Source organism: Gossypium hirsutum, chromosome A13 (assembly GCF_007990345.1).
Source record: "Gossypium hirsutum isolate 1008001.06 chromosome A13, Gossypium_hirsutum_v2.1, whole genome shotgun sequence".
In the NCBI taxonomy this organism is placed as follows: domain Eukaryota; kingdom Viridiplantae; phylum Streptophyta; class Magnoliopsida; order Malvales; family Malvaceae; genus Gossypium; species Gossypium hirsutum.
The window spans coordinates 83985649-84012400 of NC_053436.1; the positions used below are offsets into that span (position 1 = coordinate 83985649).

A 26752-nucleotide genomic window follows, 5' to 3' on the forward strand; every position below is an offset into this window, starting at 1 on the left:
TGTTTAAACAAATGTTAAATTTGTAATTAAGTAAAATGATATTATAAGTTATATTATAAAATAAAATAAAGTCATGTTCATTAATTTTCTCTTGGCCGAAACAAAAAGAAAAGAGAAAGAAATAGAGAAAGCTTAGGGTTCGGCACTTTTGGAGCTTGATTCAAGGTTCGTTTTTACTCTGTTTTAGATAATTTTTTACGTTTTTGAGATCGTTGCTTCGAGTACTAGTAAACCCATGCTTGAAATTTTTGTTTTGGTGAATATTTTGAGTTATGCCATTATTGAAAGCTTGTGATTTTTGTTATTTGATGATGAAATATGAAAGATACGTTTTGGGTAACATATTTTGTATTGGAGTTTTTGATGATTTTGAGTAATTAGAACTGAATTGCAAAAATAATAATTTGAGGGACTAAAATGTGAAATAAATGAAATAATGGACTTGTATGAACATGGGAAAGATTCAGCCTAACATGGGTGTGTTGAAATTTTACATATTTTGTGTTTTGTGCAATAGGGACTAAATTGTAAAATGTGTAAATGTTAGGGGTAAAATGGTAATTTGCCCATTTATGTGTTTTTAGACTAAATCGAATGGAAATATGTTTGAATGATTTTAATTTAAATATGTTTAGATCAAGAATCAAAGAAATCAGATTTGGAGGGAAAATGAAAGTTGTTGACTAGTCGTCCCGTTCCATTTTTTATCGTCCGAGGTAAGTTTATAAGCAAATAGATGTACTTAATTTTCAATAAATGTGAATTATATATGCTGAATTGAAATATGTAAATTTATATATGCAATATTTGAATGTGAATAAGCTTGGCTACTATATTTCTGAATTCGTTTCGACTGAGTTACGACGTCTAAAAGCCCCATATGAACATTAGGAATAGCTAGGATACATATGTCATGATATAGGATTCCAATATGTGATGTGAGAGTAAGACCATGGCATCGATATGTGACTCCGATATATGTGTGTGAGTAAGACCCTATCTAGGACAGTGGCATCGATATGTGATTACATGTAAGACCACGTCTGGGATGTTGGCATTGTACGATATATGTGTGATTATTCGAGTGTCCTATCCAATTCTGAATGGTTCATCGGGGATCGATAAGTTGTGATTGAATGTGAAAAAATGAGCTAAAATGATCAAGTATGAATTGGTTTATACCTATTTGAAATAAAGTGACTAAGTTACTTTATATTTGTTGCAAAACATGCTTGAAGTAAAGTAAGAATATATGTGAATGTGAAAAGTGTATTCAGCCGTGTGAATAAATAATATGAATATTATTGAAATGATTTGTGAATATATACAATTGGTGGTATATTCGGTCATTGATAAAAATATATATATGATTGTTATTCTTTGACTTACGATTATATGCATTTAAGTGTATGTGTATTTGGTATGATAAAGATGTTTTGGCTTAGCCATTGAATGATAGTTTGCTAATGTATCTTTCTATATGTAAGTGTTCATTCAGTCATTGCTATGCTTATGCATAAGAAGCTATATTTTGATTCATGAGTATATGTATATGTGTATACATGTACATGGTCACTTAATGATTAAGCTTTGAAACCGAAAGATGCTTTAATAATATATATATATGTATACGGTCATAAATAAGTTATGTGTGAAACTATAAGATAAATGTTAAATCATAAGATTGAAGTTTAATTTGATTATGATAGTATAATTTGGTATAGTTTAATTGTATAGATTATGTCCTTAAATAGTTTATTTGCTTATGACTTACTGAGCTATAAAAGCTTACTCTGTGTGTGTGTGTGTTTGTTTTTGTTCTATAGATTTTGGATTCAAGTTATGGGCTCGGGAACCGTTAGAGAACCTTATCACACTATCAACTGTCTTCTGTATCTTTGAAGTGAACTTTAGAATATATGGCATGTATAGGCTAGATTTTACTTTTGAAATGTTTGACTTTGGTTAATGTAACCATGAGCCATGCGAAAATGGCTTAATAATTTATTATGCTCGGATTTAATGCTTTGTTTTGATGATGGTTGTGTTCGGTTGTGATTTTGGTGGTTTCGCCATATATATTTTCGTGTGAACGAAGGTCGGATATAATGGTCCTTAAATGAGTTAAGGTATTTCATATATTAGTTAGGTAAAAATCAAGATATGTACATGAGGTATATATGGAGTTCTTTCATGGTCAATATTAGTGATATATATAATTCATGATTGGTTGTTATCGTTTAAGTTTATTTGGATTTAATGTTATGTGTCAAGGATGGAAGGTATTTCTGATATCTGTTTCATAAATTGAATGTGGTTGACGACTTTGGATATGATTAGATTGAATTGGTCATGGTATATTTACAAGTATGTTTTAAGCTTGATATGACATTTGTGGTTGCATGATTCGGATATAGTGCATACATAGATAGAAATGTATGTAATTTGGTACCTAAGAGTAATTGTCTAAATTTTAATGTAAATAACATTTATTTTGGTTCAGGTAATATATGATATGTTTATATTTGAAAATAGTTTACTAAATTTGGCTTTGTATTGAAGTGAACTGATTATGATATGTATATATGTTTGAATGGGTACTAGTTATTTAAATTAGTGGCCATAGTAATGTATAATCATATATACATATGTGCATAAGTCATAATTATTATAATGAATTTGCTAAGTAGAGACAAGTTGGATATGCTATTTAGACTTAGTTATATACTACTTTGTGGTTTGGCAAATGTGATTAAAATAGGTCACAATATGCCACTTGTATGCTTGTGTTATAATTAAGGTTAAGTAATATGTGTTATAAGGATTTGGTAATATTTGATAAATGAAGTGTACATTGTGATATATGTTATCTATATGAAGCAAAATGATGTATGATTTTATTAATTAAAGTTGGTGCGTATAAATTTTAAGTTGATAGATTAATTCACATGTAAACCATTCATATACTTTTAAAGTTAAGTTTGCATATATGATTTGAGTTTGAAATGAATTATATTGGGTTATAAGCTAAGCATTTACTTTCTATGATTATTTTTTAAAATTGTATTAGTAATAATTTGAATAATTAAAATAATGGTATGACTGAAACATGCAAATTTGTTGTTTTTTTTTAAAATCAACTTATTAGATGGTTTACTTTGTAATGAAAGTCTATTCTGATTTGTCCTATGAACGGTAATGCCTCGTAACTCCATTCCGGCAACGAATTCAGGTTAGGAGTGTTACAGCTATGATTGAACCATTATCAGATAATGACAATCGAGTATTCACTACTGTAAACTGAAAAATACATAAGATTTTTCCTATGTAATTCGTCACCTTTTTACTTAAATTTGTTGTTAAAACCAAGTAATTGCTTAATAAATTAATGAAATATATGAAAATATGAAATCGGGACATATAAATTATTAAAATGTGATTTTATACTTTATTATATAGTTTTCATGTAGAAAATGGCTTCTTTTATATTAATTTGAGCATATTATATTTTCAAGCTATAAAGTGGGTCATGCATGATTAAATTAAATAATAAAATATAAAGTTATATTTAATAATTTATTTTAATATGTGTAATATCCCGAATTAGGGCCTAATCGGAATAGTGGTTTTGTGACCACAAATCTGAGATAGAAATAATTATTTTATGATTATTTTGAGGTCTATGATATGATTGCATGATTGTGTGAAAATTTCGTGAAGAAATTCTCTGCATAAAGTGCTTAATTTGAAGTTAGGGACTAAATTGAATAAGTTGCAAAACTTGCATTCTAGAAGTTTCTAGTATGAAATTGCTTTGAAATATTAATTAGGAGGTCTTAAATAGGAATTTTACCAATTTCAAAGTTTATGGACAAATATTGGACATGAATGGAATTTTTTGGAAAGTTTAGTAGTAAGGGTATTTTGGTCATTTAAGGGTAAAATGAATTAAAATACAAAATTAAAAGCCAAATTTGCTCATCTTCTTCACCATGGACGTGTATACCAAGGGAGACTCCATGGCTAGGGTTTCCAAGCTTCCAAGCTCGATTGTAAGTCCGTTCTAGCCTCGTTTTTAATTATTTTTACGTTTTTAGAGTCCCGATAACTTGGTTTAGCTTATGCTAGCAATAATTCAACCTAGGGTTCATATTTGGAAAAATACCCATAGGTGAAATTTGTGTATTTTGGTGTTTTATGATAGAATATGAGGTTTTAAATTATGTTAGACAACTTGTGCTACTCGGTTTCAAGTGAAAACGAGCAAAAGGGCTTAATCGGTAAAAATACCTAATAGTCATAAGTACATGTTAGAGTGAGAATTTGATGTTTCCATAGAAGGGAAAAATGATCGGCATGTCATAAAACATAAGAAAATAGGATAAAGTTTAATTTCCGAACCTTGGGGCAAAAGTGCAAATATGCAAAAGTTTAGGGGTCAAAATGAAAATTTTAAAAATATGATTTTGGGACCCGTATGAATAGTGTGACTAATTATCAGGCTAAATGTGATATTATGGATGAAGGAAATTGAGATTCGGGCTTAAATCGGGAAAATACAAGGTTATGGACTAAAATGGTAAATTGTTGTTTCTAGATCGAGGTAAGTTCGTATGATAATAATAATGCAATGTTATGTTTGAATTATATTTCTCACTATTATTGCATATATTTTAAGATTTAATATATTGGAAAAGTTGATGGAATGGTGTTTATGATGTGGAAATATGACATGAAAGAATGTTACATGAAATGCAAGAAAATGATGATACATGACAAGTGATATATGAAATATGTGATATATGTTATGTAAATTCTTAAAAGCTGATTTGATATTTGAGTTGTGTCTTATTATATTATGAATGGACAATTAGTTCTATGGATAGTGAGATCGACACTTCGAGTAAGTTCGTACATAAATAATATATCGATTCTTTTTATGTTATTATATTTTGATATCATATGAAATGTGGCTGCCTATCAAATGGTTATTTGATGTAAGTTATGAATTTAAATTGATTACGGACAATTTAGTAAAATGTTGAAAAGTGAGGAATTTCTTGTTGAACCTTCGGAATAGAAACGATACAAATGAACTATTGTGAGGTCACGTGTGTAGTACTAAGTGCAGGCTACTACATGTACCGGATAATTGGTCGCATGTGTATTACTAAGTGCAGGCTACTATGCGTACCCGAAAACTGTGATCATGTGTGTAGTACTAAGTGCAGGCTACTACGTGTATTAGATGGTGAGGTCACATGTGTAGTACTAAGTGCAGGCTACTACGTGTACCAGACTGTTGGTCGCATGTGTAGTACTAAGTGCAGGCTACTATGCGTACCAGATAGCTTCGGTTACAAGTGTGGAAATGGGAAAATGTGCAGGCAATTGTGTATCTGTTATTATTCCGATGAGTTTAACGGGAAATCGATTAAATGAAAATACATGTGAAAGTGATTATGTGATGAACAAGTGCAAGTATATGTTTATTTTAATTTATGAGTAATATGCTCAATATTTGAGCGAACCTCGGTAAAATGGAATGGATTAAGTGAAATTGTGTAAAAGTGAACTTTAGTAGTAAAACAGTATTCGACAGCAGCAGTGCATGACTTTGAAAATTCACCAAAAATTGTGTAAGTTGAATTAAAAAAAAATTATGGAAATAAATATTAATGAGTCTATTTTCACATGAAAGAAACAGGGGAAGCAAAAGAGTTCTATATTGTGTGATATTTGAATTCTTGTGAAACAGGGTCTGAATGAATTCAAGATCCCCTATTCTGACTTTATAAATTAACCATAAATTGTACAAACATTATTGAGATTCATACCTTACATGCATGGATTCCTTATTGAATCTAATTTTAAGGGAAACAAACGGCATGGTCGTTGGAATTCTGTACAGGGAGAAATTCGGTTCGTAGTGCACAGGGGTCAGAGTAGTCATACCCTGAAACAGTGGAGACTTTAACTAATAAACTGTACTAAATGGCCCAACCAAAAATTCTAGAAAAAATTTGTAAGTAGAAATAAGAGTCTAGTTTCATAGAAAATTTACAGAATTGGATTTTGAGTTTTGTAACTTGAGATATGATTTTTTTTAACACTAGGACTCCAGAAAACAGCCTGTCCTGAATATGTGTAATTGTACAATTATAGTGTTTTATCTTGAAAAGCATGGTAGTAATTGCTTATTATTTTCATATGAACTTACTAAGCGTAAAGCTTACCCATCCTCTCCATTTCTTTAGTATTGGCAGGTCGGCTCGGGGTTGGAGATCGTCGGAGGCAAAATCACACTATCAAACTATCATTTTTGGGAAATTTAATTCAAATATTAGAAATATCAAGTGAGTGGCATGTATAAGAAGCTGGTTTGTAATATGTATTTTTATCATGATTTTGACCATACGTATCAGTCTGCATTGAGTTATCGTATAAAATCATGAGATGTGGTCCTTATCCATTATGGTTTATAAGTTTAATTAATCGTGCCATGTCCTAAGTTTTGATGTGATGATATAGTTAGCTTTGTTTGTTATGCATGTGTTCGAAAAGTTTTGAATTAAATGAAATTTTATGGCCCGGTTTTCGTCTATGTGTATTGTTAAGTCTGGTAATGCCTCGTACTTTGTTCCGGCCTTGGATACGGGTAAGGGGTCTTACAATATGTTTCATTAATAAATTGGTTTTTAATTAATTAAGTAAATTGATTAATTAAAGTGGTTAAATTACATTCTTTGGTCCTCTAAATTATCTACTATTGCTGGATAGGTTTGAGAGCTTTATGTTGATTATAAAACCATCCAAATGGAGGACGAAGTCAACCCAAAATTTTGCTGCATGTGGATGTTCATAAATCAAATTTTGGTTTAATTACACAAGGTCCTTGAAGATTTGAAGAAATCAGGGATTTACCAGGAGATTTGCAATTGACTAAGTCTTGATCCTGATTATGTTGTGGCACTTAAATCAGGCAAAAATCAGCCACATTTCCACAAATCATGGCTGGCCACCCTTGGATTAATTTGCAAAAGATTGACACTCCTATTTTTAGCAAACTAGCTCCCTTGCCTCACCTAAAAATAAGACCCCATTTCTCACTTTTCTAATCATCCCTCATCCCTCAATCATCCCTTACTCATTCATCATTCTCTCCTCTCTTAGCCCTCACGCCTATCATCATCTTTGCATAAAGTTTTTTAGAAAATTAGCCTTTTAAAGAGCACTTGGTCGGCCACCTCGAAGAGCCATCAGCAAAGGAGCAAAGCAAAGGAACGAAGGAGACCTCGTCAGTCAGAGTCTTGGGTGACAGCCATTTCGATTTGGGTTTAAACTTTCTTTTCTTTAACTTAATTCAAGAATGTTTGCTATGTGTTTACTGTTCTTGTTTATAACAATGATAACTTAATTTTATTTAATCTAAGATGATTATTTTGATTTAATAATATTTATTTGATTCATGCTTATAATGTTTGTGCCTCAATCGATCATGTTTTCAATTAAAATCAAGTCTATATTTCGTTCATACGTGATTGAAATGCACCTGAATTAGCTGAGAGATCCTAACCAGATGATGACTAATGGACACATAATTGAAATGTGCATGCTTAATTTAGATCCTAACCCGATTAAATTGTAGGTTACATAACAAACCTAACTAGGCTCTGTTATCTGCATAGTTTTTAGAATTGTGTGATTAAACTGTTTCAAACCTAACACGTCCCTGTCACTTCACACGAATACTAAGAAACCGTTATTAAATAAGGATCAGTAAAATGCGTATTTACTAAGTAAAATATTTTGAAAGGACCTAATGTGGTTTCCAAACTCATGAAAGATCGAGTTGCCATGGAATGTTTTTTTGAATATTGATAATCAAGTTGATAATAATTTGAGTTTAATTAAAGTAATTGTCCTACCTTATTTATGTTATAATTGTTGCTTATTGTGTTAATTCTACTAAAATCTATTTCGTTCATATAGTTTGCATCTTTAGGATAAATTGCATTATGGATCATTGCATTTAGTTTCATATACTTAATTTTTCATCATTTCTAAATAATATTGTTTTATTTATCAAATTTTTAATATAATTTTGCAAATTAAATGACTTAGCACAAATACAATCCCTGTGGAGACGATAACTCGATACTTACTTATTACTTGAGAATTACTGTGTACACTTGTACAAACTCGAGCGTTACATGTTTTTGGCACCGTTTCCGGGGATTGTCAACTGTTGCCATAGTCATTTTTTGTGGAATTATTTATTTTGAATTTGGTTATTTCTAACATTACTAACTTATTCTTTTTAATTTTGTGATTTTCTTTTCAGGTGTTTATGAGCATAGATCGGATTATCGATTTACTCCTAGTAGACCCTGAAATTGAGCAGACTTTTAGACAAAGAAGACGTGAACGAATAGCTCAGAGACAGAACAAGATGGACCTTGGAAATTATAATCAAAACTATGGTAATGAAGCCGAACATGTATGAAATCCCATCCTCATTGCTGATGATAGGGATTGATGCATCAGTCAGTATGTTGTGCCACATTTCAATGAGTTAAATCCAGGAATTAGAAGGCCAGATATTGAGGAAACCCAATTCAAACTGAAACCAGTGATGTTTCAAATGCTACAAACGGTAGGCCAATTTAGTGTTATTCCCACAGAAGATCCACATCTCCACATTCGATTATTTATGGAGGTGAGTGATTCATTCAAGATAGTCAGTATGACTGAAGATGGACTGAGGTTAAAGTTGTTTCCATACCTATTGTAAGATCGAGCACGAGCATGGGTCAATTCATTGCCAGCAAGTTCCATATCTACATGGCAAAAATTAGCAGAGAGATTTTTGGATAAGTATTTCTCGCCTAGGAAGAATGCTAAGTTGAGGAACGAGATGACAACTTTCGAACAATTGGATGACCAGTCTTTATATGAGGCTTGGGAGCGATTCAAGGAGTTACTTCGTAAGTGTCCTCATCATGGGATTCCTCATTGTATCCAGTTGGAGAAATTGTATAATGGTTTCAATGCACATATAAGATTGATGGTAGATGCTTATGCGAATGGTGCAATTTTGTCTAAGTCTTATAATGAGGCTTATGAGGTCATCAAGAGGATCGTAAGCAATAACTATCAATGGCCAACAAATCGAATAGCTTCATAAAGTTGTGAAGGTGTGAGTTTGTCAAATGCTCGTGTAGCCAGAGTTCATGAAGTTGATGCTCTCACTTCGTTATCAGCTCAGGTGTCATCTATTTCCTCTATGTTAAAGCAGTTTACCGCTAATAGTGCTAATAATTTTGTAGCTCAGCCACCAAGTCCATTTGAAGTAGTTTCCTGTGTGTACTGTGGGAAAGGTCATTCTTTCTAGAACTGCCCATTGAATCTCGAATCAGTATACTATGTGGGAAACCAACACCAAAATAGGAGTGGACAAGGACCACAGTCCAACTTCTATAATCCTTCATGGCGTAATCACCCTAACTTTTCTTGGAGTAACTAAGGAAATGGACCAAACAACAACTTTATGCAGCATAGACCTAACCAATCTCAAGGGTTTAATCAGCAAGCTCCAAAACTAGCCCAAGCTGAATCATCAAATAGTTTGGAGAAATTGTCGAAAGCCTACATGGAAAAGAATGACGCTTTGATCCAGAGCCAAGCAGCAACACTAAAAAATTTGGAAAACCAAATGGGCTAGTTAGCTACGGAGCTTCGTAATAGACAGCAAGGAACCTTGCCGAATGATACTGAGAATCCAAGAAACTTGGGTAAAGAACATATCAAGGCAGTGACATTGCAAAGTGGTAAAATTCTAGAACCCCGATTGATTGAGTTCGAACATAAGCCTATTGAGAAGAACCAACCAGTTGTTGAAATTCCTACACAAAAGGAATCAGAATCTACAAAGACTGACAAGGTAAATCCTAACTTAGTGAATTCAGATACTTTAACATCTTCTTTGGATACAGATTTACCTATTCAGAAGAGTTGTATGGGTCAACTGAAAGTTCCATCACGTCCATATCCACAAAGATTGCAGCAAAACAAGCAGAAATAAAGGTGCAATTCAAGAAGTTTTGGGATGTTCTGAAGCAGTTACACATCAATATTCCGTTGGTGGAGGCTTTAGAACAAATTCTAAATTACATGAAGTTTATGAAGGATGTACTATCCAAGAATAAACGGTTGAGTGAGTATGAGACTGTCGCCCTGACAAAGGAGGGTAGTGCGCTCCTCCAGAATAAGCTGCCACCGAAATTGAAGGATCCATGAAGCTTTACGATACCCTGTAACATTGGTGAATCTTACTGTGGTAAAGCTTTGTGTGACTTAGGAGCAAGTATCAACTTGATACCTAAGTTTATTTTCAAAATGCTAGGGATAGGAGAAGTAAGACCTAAAACTGTAACGCTCCACTAGCTGATCGATCTTTAGCATATCTCGAAGGAAAGATCGAGGATGTTTTGGTAGGAGTCGATAAATTTATTTTTCCTACTGATTTCATTATTCTATATTTTGAAGTAGATAAGAAAGTGCCAATTATCCTTGGGAGACATTTCCTAGCCATGGGAAGAACGTTAATTGATGTGCAAAAAGGCGAACTTACCATGCGAGTTCAAGATGATCAGGTAACTTTTAACATTCTTAAAGTGATGAAATTTCCTGATCCGACAGAAGAGTGTTCAGTTATGGAAGAGTTAGAAACCTTGATTTCTATGGAAAGTAATTTTGAAGAAGATCCACTAGAGAAAGCCTTAGGGTTTGACCCTTTGGAGGATGAAGAAAGTGAAGAAAACATGGTTTTGGTGGAAGCCAATCCGAGGAATTTTATTCAATCCATACAGTTTGAGCCGTTGGAGTTAGAAGTTAGAGAATTTGTACAACCTAAATTGTCAATCGAAGAACCACCTACACTCGAACTAAAGGTACTTCCTTCCCATTGGAAATATGTTTATTTAGGTGACTGTTCCACTTTGCCTGTGATTATTTCAGCAGAACTGACAGAAGATCAAGAGGAGCAACTAATTATTGTTCTAAAGAAATTTAAGGTAGCAATTGATTGGACTATAACTGGTATTCAAGGTATAAACTCTATATTTTGCATGCACAAAATTATTCTAGAGGAAGGTGAAAAAGCTCGAATTGATGGGCAAAGGAGACTCAATCCAATTATGAAGGAAGTTGTGAGAAAGGAAGTGATCAAATGGTTAGATGCATGAATCATGTATCCTATTTTAGATAGTTCATGGGTAAGTCTGGTGCAGTGTGTGCCGAAGAAGGGTGGAATTACAATTTTTGAGAATGAGTGTAATGAATTGATCCCAACAAGAACTGTTACTGGTTGGAGAATTTGTGTTGACTACAAAAAGCTAAATAAAGCCATTCGGAAGGACCATTTTTTGTTGCCTTTTATGGATCAGATGTTAGATTGAATGGTGGGTAATGAATTCTATTGTTTTTTAGATGGTTATTTGGGATATAACCAAATAGTTGTTGCCCTGGAAGACCAACATAAAACAAACTTTACTTGTCCGTACGGTACGTTTGCTTTTAGGCGAATGCCTTTTGGTTTATGCAATGCACCTGCAACCTTTCAACGATACATGATGGCAATATTCACTAATATGGTTGAAAGTTTTGCTAAGGTTTTCATGGATGATATTTTTGTTTTTGGTAACACTTATGATATTTGTTTGAGTAATTTGGCTAAGGTACTGAAGAGATGCGAAGAGACAAATCTTGTCCTTAACAGGGAGAAATGCCATTTTATGGTTAAGGAAGGGATTTTCTTAGGGCATAGAATTTCAAAAAAAGGAATTGAAGTCAACAAAGCAAAGGTAGACGTAATTGAAAGATTACCGGCCCCAATGAATGTGAAAGGACTCAGAAGTTTCTTAGGCCATGCCAATTTTTACTGAAGGTTTATTAAAGATTTTTCAAAAATTTCTAAACCGTTGTGTTTGTTGTTAGAGAAAGATGCTGTGTTTGATTTTAACAAAACATGTTTAGAAGCTTTTGAAGAGCTAAAAAAACGGTTAATCTCAGCCCCAATAATCATTACACCCGATTGGAGAACACTTTTTGAGTTGATGTGCGATACAAGTACTTATGTTGCTGGAGCTGTGATGGGTCAAAGAAAAAATAAAGTGTTCCACCCCATTTACTAGACAAGTAAAACCTTGACAGGAGCCCAACTCATTTATATGGTAACTGAAAAGGAACTATTTGTTATAGTCTTTGCTTTTGACAAATTCTACTCATATCTTATAGGTACCAAAGTTACAGTATTTACTGACCATGCGGGCATTAAATACTTGCTCACGAAGAAAAATGCAAAACTGAGGCTAATTCGTTGGGTACTTTTACTGAAAGAATTTGACCTTGAGATCCAAGATAGAAAAGGTGTTGAAAATCAAGTAGCTGATCATCTGTCGAGGTTGGGGCAAGATAAGGTAACTCAATCACATGAGCCTATCAACGAGAATTTCCCAGATGAACACTTATTTGAGGTGAGTCAAATTCATGAAACACCTTGGTTTGCTGATTTTGCCAATTATCTTGCATGTGGAATAATTCCTTAAGAAATGACATACCAACAAAGGAAGAAATTCCTTCATGAAAGTTAGTATTATTTCTGGGAAGATCCGTTCTTCTTTAAATAGTGTGCAAATAATATAATTCGAAAGTGTGTAGTTGAAAGTGAGATTGTTGAGATCTTATATCATTTCCATTCATCTCCAAGTGGGGGACACTTTGGTGGTGCACTACTGTAGCTAAGGTTTTGCAAGCAGGTTTCTTTTAGCCTACACTATTTAAAGATGCTTATGTCTATGTGAAAAACTGTGATAGATGCCAAAGGAGCGGAAACATATCAAGAAGGAATGAAATGCAGTTAACAAATATTTTGGAGATTGAATTATTCGACGTATGGGGCATTGACATTTTAGGCCCGTTTTGTTCTTCGTATGGGAAGAAATACATATTAGTTGCTATGGAATATGTATCCAAGTGGGTTGAAGCTGAAGCGTACCCTACAAATGATGCTAAGGTAGTCATGCAATTCCTACATAAGTATGTGTTTACACAATTTGGTACACCAAGAGCTATTATTAGTGATAAAGGTTCTCATTTTGTGAACAAGTGGCTTAAGTGGTTGCTTGACAAATATGATGTGAAGCACAAGATTGCTATTTCTTATCACCCTCAGTCCAATGGGCAAGTTGAAAGAGTGAACCGTGAAATCAAAGTTATCCTTGAAAAGTTGGTACGCCCCAACAAAAAAGATTAGTCTCAAAGGCTCGATGATGCATTTTGGGCCTACCGAACAACATTTAAGACACAGTTAGGAGTGACTTCTTATCAGTTGGTTTTTGGGAAGGCATGTCATTTTCCATTAGAATTGGAGAATAGAGCTCACTGGGCTTTGAAGAAGTTGAATTTTGATCTTAAGCAAGCTGATGAAAGAAGGATGTTACAATTGGATGAGTTGGAAGAACTGAGATTGTTTTCCTATCAAAATGTTGAAATGTATAAAGAAAGATAAAAAACATGGTATGATAATCATATACGACCTCGTGAGTTTTAAGAAGGTCAGAAGGTTTTGTTGTTTAATTCAAGGCTGAAGTTATTTCCTAGGAAGCTGAAATCCCGATGGAAAGGACCTTATACCATCTATTGAGTTTATCCTTATGGAGCTGTTGAATTATACGACAATTACGGAGGTACGTTTAAAGTCAATGGTCAATGTCTCAAATATTATTGGAATGGTGACGTTGAGCGAGTTGAATCCTCGTTCAAATTAACAGACCCTTGATTTTTCGTAAACTTATTTTGTAAATAAATAAATAATTAGGATTTATTTTCTTAATTCAGTACATTTAATTAATCTTGTCTAAGGAGATTGGAACTTAAGCGGGACCACTTTGACCCCTCCAACCTTTCCTGGGGATTAATTTAATGTAATTTATTAAGAAGAAATTTTCTAATTAAGATTTAAATTTTTTTAGTTTCATTTGTTTTGTTTAAATTTTAAATTTTTATGTTAATAAAGGGGGTGAAATTTGGCCCTAAGTACTAATCAGTTTTTTTAGTAAGATACAGTCTGAATTTGAGGCCCAACACAGCAAAAAAGGGAAAACTCCACACCTATTGCCGTCACTTCCATTGCTTGCCGCCCAAGTAACCCTAATATAGCTAAGTTTTTACTACATGTTGCCCTAATTTTTCCCTATACAAACCCCACTTTATTCTACTATTTTTCATATCCCTCAAAGCTATTTGCTTAAACCCTAAAAATCCTTAAACTTTTCTCTTGTACCGTCAACCTCAAGTCTCGAAAGAAACCCTAGTTCTCCTTCCTTTTTGCCGAAATCTCCTATAACCACCGTAAAGAGATTATTGGAACATCAACGTGTCTACCGCATGTAGCCTTTGCCATCGCAAGGTTCACCGAAGTAGATCCTACCCACTTGTCAATTTCTCGTCTTTCCCTGTAAGTAGAACTTTGTCGAATTTTTGGGAAAATACCATGTGTCGCAAAAGAACTAGATCGTCGAAGACTACTCCTGAAAACCCGATTGTGATCGATGAAAAAGTGAAAGAGAGATTTGATTTAATTTTCAAGCATCAACCTATGATGCCGGAAAAAGGTTTTAACTTGAAGTGTAATGATTTGATGGTTGTCTCTATGCCAATTAGAAAGACAATCAATGCTCTCAAGTGGGAATGATTTTGTGATGCTCGTTCACCTTTCGATGATGAACTAGTTTGGAAGTTCTATGCAAGTTTGACCATACAAGATGCTACTGAGGTTATCGATCGAAATAAAAAGGTACCTCTTACTTCTATGTCCATCAATGATTTGTTTAACTTACCTGATGTTGAAGAAGATGAGTACTACCCTATGGTGAACAACATAAATTGGGATTTTCTTCAACAAGTACTTGATGTTGTGATAAATTTGGGATCCCAATGGATTATAAGAAAGTATAGAAGCCATTCTTGCTGAAGGGAATACCTAAAACCAGTAGCAAAGGTATGGTTTTATTTTGTTCTTACAGTTTTATTCCTATCTCACATAGTTCCACCATCTCAATGGAACGAATGCTCTTGTTATATGCAATCTTGAAAGAAAATTCCATTAATGTTGGGAAAATTATTCTCAAGGAGATTTACGACTGTGCTAAAAAGAAGATAGGTAGTGCTTATTTCCCATCATTAATCACTTCACTTTTCTTAAGGGCCCATGTTAAAACACAAGTGAATTTGAAGGGGCAATATCTCCAAGGGTGCATTACAAGTCATGATCTTGAAAGGTTAGTAGAGAAGGTGCATGAGCTGAATCAAAGTGAGCAAGAAGAACCAACTGAGCCAGATACTGGGGAGTCAACAAATGAAATTGAAGCTGAATAAGTTACAGCCACTGAAGAAGAAGAATCTGATAAGGAACCAAACAATCATAAACTAGTTGAAAGATCTAAAAACCTTGAACCAAGGGTTGAGCCAGAAGAAGAACCAGTCAAGCTAAGTGTTGAACCTGAATATACAACTCCCATGCCAACTTCTACAAGTACTTCAAGGAAATCAAAGTTGTCAATGTTGATGGATATGTGCAAGTTCATGCACAATCAACAACAAACTTACTGGAAATATGCAAAAATTAGAGATGATTTGGTTTGAAATACTTTTAAGAATATCTCTAAGGCTTTTGTTCTTGAGTTCCCAGATGCTATCTTTAAGACATGGACGGAAGATACTAATTATACAAGCAGAGACGGAGTTAAAGAAGACAAGGGGAATGAGTCAGAAAAATAAAAGGGGGGATTTTTTTCTTTTTCTTTATTTATTTTAGGTCTTTATGAATTTGTTTCCTTAGTAACTAGGATTTAATTTCTACAAAATAAAACATAGCAAGCATGAATAAATTCTTCTTTAAAAAGAAAAAGGCTAAGTGATGTGGTAATGGGAATGAACATGTCTAGGATTGGATTATGAGTAAAGGCTTGGCATTTAAGCAGTCTTAATGACTCACCTCTCTTTCTTTTTAACCCTACCTGGTGTTTAGTTTTCATTCATTACTTTATTCTTGCAATGAGAACATTGCTTCTTTCTAAATGGGGGTAAGGCAAATAAATTGCTCAAAATATTTAAAATTTTCAAGTATTTTTCAATGATTTCTTTAATGAGTATGTTTTAATAAATGAATGTTTATAGAAATTCTTTGTTAATGAGATTGCTTGTATGCGAGTATGAATGATGATTTTATCTGAGTGATTGTATGTTATCATGAAGAACGGAATGATTGTATAATCTTAGTCATAGGTAATGTTTTCCATGAAAACTTAGGTTCTTTTGAGATTAAACATGCATGAAGGTTTATATCTTTAGAATTGACTTAGAAACTTTCTTGAGGTGAAATCATTGGGGACATAAAAATCTAAAATGATATAGGCATTATTTCTTTGGACCGTTTGAGCCTTTTCAAGCCCATCTTATGATATTAGACCCTTGAAACTATAATTTTGAGCTTAAAGGCCTGTTTTGTTTGCAATGAACCTACATTATAAGCCAATTACCATATTTTTAAAAGTTATCCTAAATTTGTGCACCTATCTTAACTAAAGTTGTCTTGCGAATCAACATTTGAGGAAATTTTCATAAAGATGTATGTGTTCATGATAAAAAAAATAAAAGAGAGTGAAGAAAAGTTTGCTTAGTTTCCACAAAGGAAAATGTATGAGCATGAGTTCAAAATAAGTTTAGGGGTATTCCAAAGGTTCACTTAAAGAAAAAGGTTGTATTTCAAAAAATCCAAGACAAAATTAAAGGCTAAGATTTTGAAATCGAAACATCGCATCTCTTAAAACCACTACCTTTAACCGAGCCCCATTACAACCTTATAAAAGACCTATTGATTTGATGATTATGTCGCCTACATTAGTGGAGAGGGAGTTCTACGTTTAACATATGAAGATCATAAATAAGCCTTGTGATTGTTTGCTTGAGTGATAGGAAATTATGTTGAATGAAGAATGTTATCTATGGGTGTGACATATTTACATAGTACGGTTCATGCTGGCATATCTTGAAACTTAGTATAAAATTTTCAAAATGTTTGCGTATGAATTCCTTGTTAATAAAGAAGATCTATGAGCATGAATTTATAAATACATGATTATGGGGTAAGGATTTATGCTGCTTACACTTTTAGCAATTTTACTTTAGCCAGACATTGTGCTATGCATGAACATTACTCGGGACGAGCAATGATTTAAGTTTGCGGGTGTGTAAACTAAAAAATATATTGGATTTTTCCTATATAATTCGTCACATTTTTACTTAAATTTGTTGTTAAAACCAAGTAATTGCTTAATAAATTAATGAAATATATGAAAATATGAAATTGGGACATAGAAATTATTAAAATGTGATTTTATGCTTTATTATATAGTTTTCATGCAAAAAATGACTTCTTTTATATTAATTTGAGCATATTATATTTTCAAGCTATAAAGTGGGTCATGCATGATTAAATTAAATAATAAAATATAAAGTTATATTTAATAATTTATTTTAATATGTTTCATTAATAAATTAGGTTTTAATTAATAAAGTAAATTGATTAATTAAAGTGGTTAAATTACATTCTTTGGTCCTCTAAATTATCTATTATTGCTGGACAGATCTAAGAGCTTTATGTTGATTACAAAACCATCCAAATGGAGGACCAAGTCATCCCAAAATTCGTATGTATGTGGATGTTCATAAATCAAATTTTGGTTTAATTACACAAGGTCTTTGAAGAGTTGAAGAAATCGAAGATTTACCAGGAGATTTACAATTGACCGAGTCTTGATCCTGATGATGTTTTGGCACTTAAATCAAGAAAAAAGTCAGCCACATTTCCAGAAATCATGGCTGGCCACCCTTGGATGAATTTGCAAAAGATGGACACTCTTATTTTTAACAAACTAGCTCCCTTGCCTCACCTATAAATAAGACCCCATTTCTCACTTTTCTAATCATCCCTCATCCCTCAATCATTCATCATTCTCTCCTCTCTCAAATTTCTTAGCCCTCACGCCTATCATCATCTTTGCATAAAGATTTTTAGCAAATTAGCCTCTTAAAGAGCCCTTGGTCAATAAGCGACGTGAAGGATCAAAGGAGCCCTCGTCAGTTAGAGTTTTAGGTGATAGCCACTTTGATTTGGGTTTAATCTTTCTTTTCTTTAACTTAATTCAAGAATGTTTGCTATGTGTTTACTTTTCTTGTTTACAACTATGATAGCTTAATTTTATTTAAGCTAGGATGATTATTTTGATTGAATAATATTTATTCTGATTCATGCTTATAATGTCTGTGCCTCAACCAATTATGTTTTCAATTAAAATTAAGTTTGTATTTCATTCATATGTGATTGAAATGCACCTAAATTAGCTGAGATATCCTAACCAGACGACGGCTAATAGACACATAATTGAAATGTGCATGCTCAATTTAAATCTTAACCCGATTAAATTGTAGGTTACATAACAAACCTAACCAGGCTCTGTTATCTGCATATTTTTTAGATTTATGTGATTAAACTGTTTCAAGCCTAACACTTTCCTATTACCTCACATGAATACTAAGAAACCCTTAGTAAATAAGGATTAGTAAAATGCGTATTTACTAAGTAAAGGATTCCGAAAGGACCTAATGTGGTTTCCAAACTCATGAAAGATCAAGTTGCCATGGAATGTTTTTCAGAATATTGATAAGCATGTTGATAATAATTTGAGTTTAATTAAAGTAATTGTCCTAGTTTATTTATGTTATAATTGTTGCTTATTATGTTAATTCTACTAAAATCTATTTCTTTCATATAGTTTGCATACTTAAGATAAATTGCATTAGGGATCATTACATTTAGTTTCATATACTTAATTTTTCATCACTTCTCAATTATATTGTTTTTATTTATAAAATTGTTAATATAATTTTACAAATCAAGTGACTTAGCACAAATACAATCCCTATGGAGACAATAACTCGATACTTACTTATTACTTGATAACGACTATGTACACTTGCACAAACCCGAGCGTTACAATTGCTCACAAGGAAAATAGGGATTTTCTGCTCAGAGCATCAGCAACCACATTAGTTTTTCCCGAATGATAATCAATAACCAGATCATAATATTTTAACAACTAAAGCCACCTGCGCTGTCTCAAATTCAAATCTTTCTGAGTTATCAAGTACTTCAAACTTTTATGATCCATGAATATGTGACATTTTTCACCAAATAGGTAATGTCACCAAATTTTCAATGCAAACACTATGGCTGCCAATTCAAGATCATCTGTTGGGAAGTTTCATTCATGTGGTTTTAGCTGTCTTGAAGCATAGGCTACTGCTTTACCTTCTTGCATCAAAACACAACCTAAACCATTTAATGACACATCACTGTACACTATAAATTCTTTACCCTATTCTGGCTGAACTAACAGCGGAGCTTCTGTCAATGAAGCTTTTAATCTGTCAAAATTCTACTGGCATTTATCAAACCACTCAAATTTCACATCTTTTTTCAATAGATGGGTCATCGAAGAAGCTATCATTGAAAAACTTTTTACAAACCTCCGACAATAACCAACTAGTCCAAGAAAACTTCAGACTTTAGTCACATTCTTTGGTGGCTTCCAATTTACAATGGCTGAAATTTTATTCGAGTCTACCCTAACACCTTCAGCAAATATTATATGCCCAAGAAAACTAACTTCTCCTAGCAATTCACATTTACTGAATTTAGCTTACAATTGTTTCTCTCGTAAAGTTTGTAAAACTATTCTCAAATGCTCCGCATGTTCATTTTCATCTTGGGAGTAAACCAAAATATCATCTATAAATACCACCACAAACCTGTCTAAATATGGGCTGAAAATTCTATTCATCAGATCCATAAACACTGCAGGTGCATTTGTCAAACCGAATGGCATCATAAAAAAACTCATAGTGTCCATACCTGGTTCTAAAAGCTGTCTTTGGCACATCTAAATCTTTTACTCGTAGTTGATAGTAACCAGAACGAAGATTAATCTTTGAAAATACAGTGGCACATTTTAATAAGTCATCAATACGAGGCAATGAATACTTGTTCTTTATTGTTACTTGTTTGAGTTGTCTGTAATCAATGCACAGCCTAAACGATCCATCTTTCTTCTTACAAACAAAACCGGCGCACCCCAAGGTGAGAAACTAGGTCGAGCAAAACCTCTATCAATCAGTTCTTGCAGCTGTACCTTCAGCTCTTTTAATTCAGTAGGAACCATTCTGTAAGGTGTTATAGATATCGGTGTTGTTCTCGCTAAAAGATCTATAGAGAATTCCACTTCTCTATTCGGTGGTAAACTAGGTAATTCTTTTGGGAAAACATCAAGAAATTCACATACAACCGGCACTGACTGAATCTTTGACTTAGATACTTTAGTATCCAACACATATGCGAGATAAGCATTATAACCCTTTCTGACATATTTTTGTGCTGATATTGCTGAAATCACATTAGGTAACTGTAAATTGAAAAAATATATAGGATTTTTCCTATGTAATTTATCACCTTTTTACTTAAATTCATTGTTAAAACTAAGTAAGTGTATACTAAATTAATGAAATATGTGAAAATATGAAATTAGGACAAAAATTATTAAAATGTGATTTTATGCTTTGTTATATAGTTTCCATGCATAAAATGGTTTGTTTTATATTGATTTGAACATATTACATTTTTTAAAACATAAAATGGGCCATGCATGAATACATTAAATAATAAAATATAAAATTATATTTAATAAATCATTTTAAATATTTCATTAATAATTTGGGTTGTAATTAATTATTTAAATTGGTTAAATTTTATTCTTTGGTCCTTTAACTTATTGATTTATTTTGGACAGGTTTAATAGCTTTGTTGCATTACAAAAACCGTTCAAATTGAAGACGAAGTCAACCAAAAATTGGCTACACATGGATGTCCACTTAAACCACTTTTTGGTTTAATTACACAAGGTCCTTGCATTGTTGAAGAAATTAGAGATTTGTCCGAAGATTTACATTTGACCGAGTCTCAGTCCTAAGTTATTACGGCATTTAAATTGCTTAAAAATCAAGCAAAAATCAGCTCAAATTCCACTAATTGTGGTCGACCACTCATGGAAGAAGTTTGAAGAGACTAAACTCCGCTATTTTTAGCAAACTACCCACCTCTGTTCACCTATAAATAAGACCCCTTCATTCTCTCATTCATCATCCCTCATCCCTCATCATTCTCTCTTCTCTCTCAATTCTCTTATCATTTTCCATTTCCCACGCCTAGCATCATCTCTTCATAGAGATTTTGACAATTAAATCCTCTTAAAAAGCCCTTGGTCGGCCACCTTGGAGGGCCATCAGCAAAGGAGCAAAGTGAAGAAGTGAAGAAGCCTCGTCATTCAAAGTCTTGGGTGACAACCACTTTGATTTGGGTTTAATCTTTCTTTTCTTTAACTTAATCTAAATTTTTTTGCTATGTGTTATTTTTTCTTGTTTACAACAATGTTAGCTTAATTTTATTTAAGCTAGGATGATTGGTTTGATTAAATAATATTTATTTGATTCATGCTTATAATGTTTGTACCTTAATCGATCATGTTTTCAATTAAAATCAAGTCTGTATTTCATTCATACGTGATTGAAATGCATCTGAATTAGCTGAGCGATCCTAACCAGACGACGACTAGTGGACACATAATTGAAATGTGCATGCTCAATTTAGATCCTAACCCGATTAAATTGCAGGCTATATAACAACTCTAACCAAGCTCTGTTATCTGCATAGTTTTTAGATTTGTGTGATTAAACTGTTTCAAACCTAACACGTCCTTGTTACCTCACACGAATGCTAGAAAACCCTTAGTAAATAAGGATCAATAAAATGTGTATTTACTAAGTAAAGGATTTCGAAAGGACCTAATGTGGTTTCCAAACTCAGGAAAGATCGAGTTGCCATGGAATATTTTTCCGAATGTTATTAAGCATATCGATAATAAATTGAGTTTAATTAAAGTAATTGTCGTAGTTTATTTATGTTATAATTGTTGTAAATTGTTTTTAATTTTGGTAAAATCTATTCCATTCATATAGTTTGCATTAGGATAATCTGTGCTAGGGATCATTGCATTTAGTTTAATATATTTTAATCATCACTTCTCAACCATATTGTGTTTTTATTTACCAAGTTGTTAATCTAATTTTACAATTAAGTGATTTAACACAAATACAATCCTTGTGGAGATGATAACTCGATACTTACTTATTACTTGATAACGACTGTGTACACTTGTACAAACCTATGCATTACAAGTTTTTGGTGCCGTTGCTAGGGATTGTTAGTTGTTGCCATTGTTTTTTTTTTTTGTGAAATTATTTCCTTCCAATTTGGTTTATTTCTAACATTACTAACTTATTCTTTTTAAATTTTATGATTTTCTTCTCAGGTATTTATAAGTATAGATCGGATTATCGATTTACTCCCTGTAGACCCTAAAACTGAGTGAACTTTCAAACAAATAAAACGTGAATGAACAGCTCAAAGACAAGTCAAGATAGACCTTGGAAAATAGAATCGAGACCAAGGTAATGAAGGCGATCATGTGCGAAATACCATTCTCATTGCCAATGATAAGGATCGATGCATCAAATAATATGTTGTGCTACTTTTCAGTGAGTTAAATCCAGGATGAGGCAACCCAATTTGAATTGAAACCAGTGATGTTTCAAATGCTCCAAACGGTGGGCCAATTCAGTGGTATACCCACGGAAGATCCACATCTCCACATTCGATTGTTCATGGAGGTGAGTGATTCATTCAAGATAGCTGGTGTGACTAAAGACGCACTAACGTTGAAGGTTTTTTCATACTCGTTGCGAGATCGAGCACGAGCATGGCTCAATTCATTGCCACCAATTTCCATATCTACATGGCAAGAAGTAGTAGAGAGATTTTTGGTTAAGTATTTCCCGCCTAGCAAAAACACTAAGTTGAGGAATGGAATCACAACTTTCCAACAATTGGTTGATGAGTCTTTGTTTGAGGCTTGAGAGTGATTCAAGGAGTTACTTCGTAAGTGTCTTCATCATGGGATTCCTCATTGTATCCAGTTGGAGACATTCTATAATGGTCTCAATGCACATACAAGATTTATGCTAGATGCTTCTGCGAATGGTACAATTTTGTCTATGTCTTATAATGAGGCTTGTAAGATCTCGAAAGGATCGCGAGTAATAACTATCAATGGCCAACAAATCGAACAATTTTAGGAAGATGTGTAGCCCGAGTTCATGAAGTTGACACCCGCAGTTCATTATCAGCTCAAGTATCGTCTATTTTCTCTATGTTAAAATAGTTTACCGCTAATAGTGCTAATAATTTCGCAGCTCAGCCACCAAGTCCGTTTGAAGTAGTTTCCTGTGTGTACTGTGGGGAAGGCCATTCTTTTGAGAATTGTCCATCAAATCCCGAGTTAGTTTACTATGTGGGGAAATAACATCAAAATAGGAGTGGACAAGGACCCTAGTCCAACTTTTACAATCCTTTTTGGAGTAGTCATGCTAACTTTTCTTGGAGAAACCAAGGAAATGGATTGAACAACAACTTATTGCAGCATAGACCTAACCAATCTCAAGGGTTTAATCAGAAAGCTCCAAGAACACCTCAAGCTGAGGCATCAAACAGAGTGGAGAACTTGTTGAAAGTGTAGATGGCAAAGAATGACGCTTTGATCCAAAACCAAGCAGGAACATTGAAAAATTTGGAAAACCAAATAGGTCAGTTAGCTACAGAGCTTCGTAATAGTCTGCAAGGAACCCTACCGAGCAATACTGAAAATCCAAAAAATTTGGGTAAAGAACATATCAAGGTAGTGGCATTGCGAAGTGGTAAAATTTTGGAACCCCGATTAATTGATGTCGAAGATAAGCCCGTTGAGAAGAATCAACCAGCTATTGAAATTCCTACACCAAAAGAGTCAGAATCTGTAAAGACTGACAAGGTAAATCCTTACTTAGTGAATTCAAATACTTTAACATTTTCTTTGGATGCAGATTTACCTACTCAAAAGAGTTATCCGAGTCAACCGAAAGTTCCATCACCTCTATATGTGCAAATATTGCAGCAACACAAGCAGAAATAGGAGGTGCAATTCAAGAAATTTTTGGATGTTTTGAAGTAGTTACACATCGATATTCCATTGGTGGAGGCTTTAGAACAAATACCGAATTATGTGAAGTTTATGAAGGATATACTATCCAAGAAGAAACAGTTGAGTGAGTATGAGACTGTTTCCTTGACAAAGGAGTGCAGTGCGTTCCTGCAGAACAAACTGCCATCGAAATTAAAAGACCGAGGAAGCTTTACTATACCCTATAACATTGGTAATTTTTACTATGGTAAAGCTTTGTGTGGTTTAGGAGCAAGTTGATCTTCAGCTAACAGATCGATCTTTTAGCATATCCCAAGGGAAAGATCGAGGATGTTTTGGTAAGAGTCAATAAATTTATTTTTCCTGCTAATTTCGTTGTCTTAGATTTTGAAGTAGATAAGGAAGTGCTGATCATCCTTGGGAGACCTTTCTTAGCCATGGGAAGAACGTTAATTGATGTACAGAAAGGTGAACTCACCATGCGAGTTCAAGACGATTAGGTAATATTTAACATTCTTAAAGCGATGAAATTTCTCGATCCAGCAGAAGAGTGTTCAGTTATGGAAGATATAAAAACCTTTATTTCTATGGAAAACAATTTCGAAGAAGATCCATCGGAGAATGCCTTAGATATTAACCCTTTGAAGGATGAAGAATGTGAGGAAAACATGGCTTTGATGGAAGCTAATCTAAGAAATGTTATTCAATTCACATGGTTTGAACCGTTGGAGTTCGAAGTCAGCGGATTTGTGCAACCTAAGTTATCAATTGAAGAACCACCTAAACTCGAACTAAAGGTACTTCCTTTCCATTTGAAATACTTTTATTTAGGTGATTGTTCCACTTTACTTGTGATTATTTCAGTAGAATTGACGAAAGATCAAGGGAAGCAACTAATTGTTGTTCTAAAGAAATTTAAGAAAGCAATTGGTTGGACCACAGCTAATATTCGAGGTATAAGTCCTTCTTTCTGCATGCATAAAATTATTTTAGAAGAAGGTGAAAGACCTCGAATTGATGGGCAAGAGAGGCTCAATCCTATTATGAAAGAAGTTGTGAGAAAAGAAGTGATCAAATGGTTAGATGCAGGAATCATCTATCCTATTTCAAATAGTTCATAGGTAAGTCCGGTATAGTGTGTGCCAAAGAAAGGTGGAATCATGATTGTTGAAAATGAGCGTAACAAGTTGATTCCAATGAGAACTGTTTGTGGTTGGAGAATCTATATTGATTACAAAAAATTGAATAAAGCTATTCTGAATGACCATTTTCTGTTGCCTTTTATGGATCAGATGGTAGATCGACTGGCAGGTAATGAATTCTACATGATGGCTATATTCACTGATATGGTTGAAAATTTTGTTGAGGTTTTCATGGATGATTTTTCTATTTTTTGTAACACGTATGATATTTATTTGAGTAATTTGGTGAAGGTACTGAAGAGATGCGAAAAGACGAATATTGTCCTTAACTGGGAAAAATGTCATTTTATGGTTAAGGAATGGATTGTCTTTTGGCATAAAATCTCAAAGAGAGGAATTGAAGTCGATAAAGCAGAGGTGGACGTAATTGAAAGATTCCCGGCCCAAATTAATGCAAAAGGAGTCAGAAGTTTCTTAGTCCATGCTAGTTTTTACCAAAGGTTTACCAATGATTTCTCAAAAATTTCTAAATCGTTGTGTTTGTTGTTAGAAAAAGATAGTTTTTGATTTCAACTTGAAAGCTTTTGAAGATCTGAAAAATGATTAATCTCAGCCCTAATAATTGTTACACCTCATTGGAGCTCACCTTTTGAGTTCATGTACGATGCAAGTGATTATGTCATTGGAGCTGTGATAGGTCAAAGAAGAAACAAAGTGTTTCACCCTATTTACTATGCAAGTAGAACTTTAACGGGAGCCCAACTCAATTATACGATAACTGAAAAGGAAATTTTGCTATAGTTTTTGCTTTTGAAAAATCCTACCTATATCTTATAGGTACCAAAGTTATAGTATTTACTGACCATGCATGTAACACCCCTCATCCGTACCCGACGCCGGGATAGGGTTCGAGGCATTACCAGGACTCTACATTTTGAAACGATCCAAATTGGGTCTCCAAGTTTTACTCAAAATTTAAGCTTTTCATCCATGAACAACTCATCCCTTATATGGGCCTTCGAAGCCTATAACATACCTAGAGGCAATGCGGGACAAATTCAGGTACGTTCGGTAAACCTTGGGCTCATTAGGAAATTTTTTCTTATCATAAAGTGTCACACGCCCGTGTAGGTGGGCCGTCTGGACTCACACGCTCGTGTGACTTGGGGCACGCCCATGCCCTTTAGTCGTGGGCAACACTGACTTATCAACATGGCCACGGCACATTAGGGGTTTACTTTAAGTTATTTCAACTTACCTGGTATTTGTTTCGGAGCTGTGTTTCGGTTATTCCGAAACCTTGCGTTTACCTCGATCGACCTCCGAAATTTGTTCCTCAGGGTCTATAACAATAAAAATATA

General features: G+C 33.6%; 2 non-coding genes across 2 annotated transcripts; both read right to left on the reverse strand.

Annotated features, from left to right (window-relative positions):
• Nucleotides 1–8902: 8902 nt before the first annotated feature.
• LOC121213094 (small nucleolar RNA R71) lies at nucleotides 8903–9009 on the reverse strand. The gene has a single exon (XR_005908462.1). It is a non-coding gene; the product is annotated as a small nucleolar RNA R71 (small nucleolar RNA).
• Nucleotides 9010–23085: 14076 nt separating this feature from the next.
• Nucleotides 23086–23192, reverse strand: LOC121213234 (small nucleolar RNA R71). Its single transcript, XR_005908613.1, has one exon. It is a non-coding gene; the product is annotated as a small nucleolar RNA R71 (small nucleolar RNA).
• Nucleotides 23193–26752: the final 3560 nt, after the last annotated feature.